This window comes from Zeus faber, assembly GCF_960531495.2.
Source record: "Zeus faber genome assembly, chromosome: 8".
Lineage (NCBI taxonomy): Eukaryota > Metazoa > Chordata > Actinopteri > Zeiformes > Zeidae > Zeus > Zeus faber.
Window position 1 is genome coordinate 21,888,940 of NC_137195.1, and position 5,873 is coordinate 21,894,812.

Genomic DNA, 5,873 nt, shown 5'->3' on the forward strand with positions numbered 1-5,873 from the left:
ATGTTTGGCTGATAAAGAAAATATATAAATTGAAAAAAAATTATAAAAATAAAGAAATAAAAATAATTTATAATAATATTAGCCAAAATAACAATTCTAATAAAGACTGCGATTTGATGTCATTCAGATGCAAAATCAATCCCTTGTATTACTTTATTACTGTTTTCTTGGAGAAATACATCTGAATATTAACCAATACAATACCAGTTGTAGCAACACGGTCCATCCTAATATATCAAGGGGAGAGCCTAACTAGAGGGGACAGATTCTCACATTATTTATCATGTTACAATGGGCTTAGCCCATAATTAAAGCATGGTAATTCCCTTATGGATGTCAACTGTGTTTTTTTGCCGCCTGCATCCAAATTAAAATCTACCCTGGCTTCTTTATCATTCTAACTACTGTATATTACCTCTAGTGCTAATAATGAGGCTTTTAAAAGACACTTACCTCAAAAAGCTAATTGTTTTTGTTTGATTTTGGTGACACTTTATCAAGAACGGCTGTTAATTAATGGCAATTATATATTAACTATTAAAGGAGGCACCTTATTAATTAATAGCCTTAGATGCAATTAAATTACAGATGCACACACCAATTTAGCAACCAACTTTCCTTAATCCTGCATAATTTCAAAGGGATTTGAGAAACCGGGGAGAGCGAATTTATTATTATGGCTGCAGTAGGTGATAATTAAGAAGTAACTAGCGGGTGCATCTAACATGAGTGTGTGTGTGTGTGTGTGTGTGTGTGTGTGTGTGTGTGTGTGTGTGTGTGTGTGTGTGTGTGTGTGTGTGTGTGTGTGTGTGTGTGTGTGCGTGCGTCTGTGTGCGTGTGTGTGTGTGTGTGTGGGGGGGAGTGGGGGGTAGTATTAAGGGACTCACTGGAGCAGACATTTGGGTTTGGGGTGGGATCCTGGGTGAGGGTGTTTACGCAACTGAAGGGAAATTTGGGAATTCACTATTACTCAGTAAGTCAGTTGACGGAAAGAGGATTTTTTTTTTTTCTCGTATTCTTTTTTAATTTCTTTAGGTCTCACGCAGGCTTTACGCTGCTGACTGAAGTCCTGCATTTGTTTAGTTCACCGTGAAGGTTTTTGCACTTTTACGAATTAAGTAAAAGGTTGTTTTATGATTTCAATCCAACATGTTTTAAATGAATGTTGGCAAATTTTAAACCTTTCATTTTCAAAAACCTATGCGAAACGAGATCGATCTCCTTCCTAAATCCTTTAGAAAACAATACAAATAACAGCTGGGGAGAATGACAATATTATAATGACAAGAGTTATAATGTTGACAATAGCTTTTATGCGTTTGATTCAAAATTTTAAACCTTATTCCACAAAAATAGAAAATAAATGTGTGATAATTCATAACCAATTGATCAACTATTGATCAATAAATCATTTCACCTTAGGAACCTTCTGCCGCCGTTCGGTGGAAGTTTCCTGGGACAAAGCTCTCCTGGTGGGACCGCCGCTTCCCTCTTTCCTTCCGTGGGATTTTGGAGGCACGCGGGGGAACGTGGAAGTCCACATGCACGCCGCCCCGTTCTGTTCATACTCCATCCAATGATTCACTTACAGCGTCATGGTGCCTGAGAAAAGAGCGGCGGCGGCTGCTTCTTTTTTTTTTTTTTTTTTTCTATATTTACATTTTTTCATCTTCAGGGGAAATAAAGAGGGGCAGGCACTTTTCTTTTTCAACTTCCTTCAATCACGACCGCGCTTATTGTCCGCGCCGAGTTGTTATAGATCCGTTTTGATATCATTTGCTTTAAACCGACTCCAACGTCAACGGTTCCAACGCCCCCGCAGCGGGGAACTCTGTGTGATTTCTACAAGAGGGATCGGCGTTGAACCTACACAGCTCGTGGGCGATACCCATCACTTCACTGAAACTTAAACATTACCGTACTCGACAGTGTGTTTTACTTTCAGTGTTTTGCATAAGAAACGTGCGTAAGAGGCGCCGGCGGTGCTGATCTATGTGATTCACATTCTACAGTATGTGGTTCACATTTTGCTGTTTATGCCGAACATGAAACGCCTTCTAAACCAGCCAACTGTCCATGTCCACGCTAATTAATGTTTACTGCACTTGAAAGCCTGTATAGGCCGCACTGGCAACCATAATTACAAATGTGCCTTCAACAGCAATTTGTTTCTTTGGTGACGGAAAGAAAAAAAAACAAAACATTAAAAGTCTGACTTAAAAATGAGTGCACAAAGCGAACAAATATGTGGATTTAAAGCATTTGGAGCCCATTCTGATCCCCACAAGACATCCTATCGGTGACGCCTCCCCGATCGGGGGGAAGAAAACCCGCGGAAAACGGTCGGCCGTGCAATTAGTGCAAATTAACAGACATTTTCAAAAAATGTCTTTACTTGGAAAATGGCTGCTTTGTAGTTCAAAAAAAGACAGGAAAAAAAACGGAAGAAATTCCCACTTTGGCCTTAGAGTGGGACTTTTTCCAGCAAATGCTTAAATCCTAAAACAAGTACGGCAATCTTCTGGCACAGACACACTGTAATGCTTTAAAAACAATTTAGCAACTGTCATCGCTGTAATTACAGTAACTAATTACCATCCTCAGCAAACAAATAGCTTAACATAATACGCAGGCCCAATCAATTTGGAGGAAATGCAAATTCGGAAAAAGCGAAAAAGGGGGACATTTTGGCAAACCTGAAAGAAAATACCGGGGAATAATACACTTTGTTTTATCCACATATAATTCCCAGGGAATATCATATCATAAATATTTGCATTCAGTTCTTATCAGGACATTTGCATTTGCCTCTTATCAGCCGGCGAGCCAGGCAGCGGCAGATAGCGCAAGCTGCCTCCACGAGCCCTACACCCATTTCTAATGAGTCACGTCGCACGCTGATATCATATTTTTTTTGGGCTAGAACTTTATCACCAAAACGAGGAGGTCATTTTCTCCTGGAGTTGGCTCATCTCGGGAACTGTCTTTGAGGTTTTTTTTTTTTTTTTTTTTTTTTTTCTGCTCCCCCCCCCCTCCCCCCGCACCCCTTTCTCTCTGATGTGATTCGACCGAGATTCATTTTTTTATAAAGCCCGCAAAAAAAAAAGGATTATATCCTCTCTCTCTCTCTCTCTCTCTCTCTCTCTCTCTCTCTCTCTCTCTCTCTCTCTCCTCCCACCACCCCACACCCCACCACCCCGCACCCCTTCCCCCAAACCGCCAAAACAGCCCCCATATCAGTGGCACGTAGGCTATGCTCGCAATGATTATCACACTGTCATAAAATATTTCACTTTTATCAGAGGCATTATTTTATTTGCCACAGCACCCCCCTCGGAAACTCAGACACTCTGGGGAGGGTGGGGGGGTTTGGGTCTGTGTGTGTGTGTGTGTGTGTGTGTGTGTGTGTGTGTCTGTGTGTGTTTTTTTATGGGTGGGGGGGGGGGGTGTCGGCTGGTGCCAGCTCATCTGCATGAACAGCAATAGGCCTCGATGACAGGCAGGAGCAGGATGCCTCCACCGCCTCATTTGAGAGACGTGTGCAACAGTTTCTAGTGGTGGTGGGGGGGTGGGGTGGGGGGTGGGGGTGTGGGGGAGGGGGGGGGAATTATAAGTAATTGTTTGATAACATTTTCAAAAAGGTATTCCACAATAACAATTTCATGCTGCATTGCAGAGTATAATTACAAGTCGGACGCTTCCCCCCCCCCCCCCCCCCCCTCTTTTTTTTTTTTTTCTTCCTTGTCTCCATTTTCCTGGACAGCCGAGCAGGAACACTGGGGGTCAACAGGGGGTCAAGTAAAGTATCCTAGTCAAATTCTGCTCTCATTAGCACAATCGCTCCTCTCTGCTAATTATTTCCTCTTTCTCTCTCGCTCTCTCTCTCTCTCTCTCTCTCTCTCTCTCTCTCTCTCTCCATTAGCCGCTTGCTCTCTACTCTCGCTCGCAGTTTACAAACCGCTGGATTATTCTGGGTTAGGCTACGTCGAGCCATACAGTGAATAATGATGGTTTTTTTTCTTTGCTTTGTATCGAAAATTGCCGTTCATGCAAATATGTTCGGCATTAGTTGCATGCTCTTTTGATGTCATTTAATCGCTCTTATGGTATGAACATGCATTTATTTGCAGAAATTCCCCCCCCCCACCCCACCAATGCATTCTGGCGTGGGCTTTGGTTTGGAATTAATTTGAAAAAGTGCGATTTTCCAAGAATTAAGGGGCAAAAAATAAAATATATAAAAAATATATATATTTATACGGTACATACTGTATATTTTTTTATAAAAGGTGATAAATGGATTCGATTGTAACGAAAAAGAGATGATTAAGAGGTCTAATGATTTGTTGTCACAGTGGGGGGCTCGTGCCGTGGTTCAGGTGAGATGGAAGCACATACTGAGTCGAAAGGAGACAAAAGTCAAAATGGAAACGACAAAAACAGAGCAACATCTCTCTCTCTCTCTCTCTCTCCTTCTCTCTCTCTCTCTCGCTCTCCGTTTCTCACGTCTTTATCATGAGGGGATAAGCTGCGGTGAAATGCGCAAGTGAATGTATTCATCTGTACCAGTGGTTGGTCCAGACACACACACACACACACACACCCACCACACACACACACACACACACACACACACACACACACACACACACACACACACACACACACTGCAGTCTTCATCATTGCAGTGCGCCTGCTGCAGCTCCGGCGATGGGGGCAGCTGGATCACCTTAAGGTTTCTTCTCAAAAGTCTTATCTGGGGCTTTGTTTAAACAGAGGAGGAGAGACATTCCAGCGGGCCGGGCTCTCTGAGTCTATCAAGCACAATTCATATAAATCACTGTGATCTTACTGTATTTTACAAGAAACAGAAACAAAGGGAGGTGGAGATCTGCATCCTTAACAGCGTACTGTAGCACGCAGCACGGTAAACCACAGGGCAGTACGGGCTGCAACCGGGCATTTCTGGCACATCATGTTTTATTTATTTATCTCTTTTACCTTTGTTTTACCGGGTTAGACTCATTGAGATGCAAAAACTAATTTTGATTCATGAAAACTTATACCTATGATGTGCCTTTTCAGGCTTATCTTACAAATGTGTTGCTACATTAAATTAAATTAAATTAAATTAAATTTAATTTAATTTAATTTAATTTGCACTTTTTTTTACATAGATATTTATTATTATCATTATTATTAATATTTTTTTACCTATTTATTCAAAGTGTATTTAGATTATTAAAGTATTAAAACTCCGGGAGCCTCATCCCCTGGAGGTTCCTGGCCACCCAGGAATCGGAGCCTGATGTCTGTCTTGGTGCTGGTGGCCTCCAGTCCACCCACCAGTCCTGCCAAGGGGATGATTTGAGTCCAGGGCTGTAAACTGTGGAGCGTACCCTCTACATATCACCATGCTCTCTCCCTCCCTCCCTCCCTCCCTCTCCGTTTTCCTCTGCTTCCTTCTTCTCTGGTTCTGCTCTTTCTTCTGCTCTCTATTAACGTGTATGCACAGCACTATCAGCTGCTTGTCCAGCTGAGGGACTCCACAGGACCCTCCCCCCCCCCCCCCCCCCCACACACACACACTATCTCCCACACCAATTTTCTCTCTTTCTCTCCGTCTCACCCTCCCTCTGTTTCTCTTACTGTCTCTCTGTTAGTCTTTTTCTACTCCTGCAGTTGGGTTTTGTTTCCTTCTGTCATCGGCTGCTGTTTTCATTTATCCTCTCTTTTTCGGTCCAGGCTGTTACAACGGGCCCCCGGTTTCCCGGGAAAACCCCCGAGCACGAGCACGAGCCCCGGTACATGTGAGGTCGCCACCTCAGCGCCCCGACTAAACCCCCTCCTGGATCTCAGAGGGGGGCTCCTGT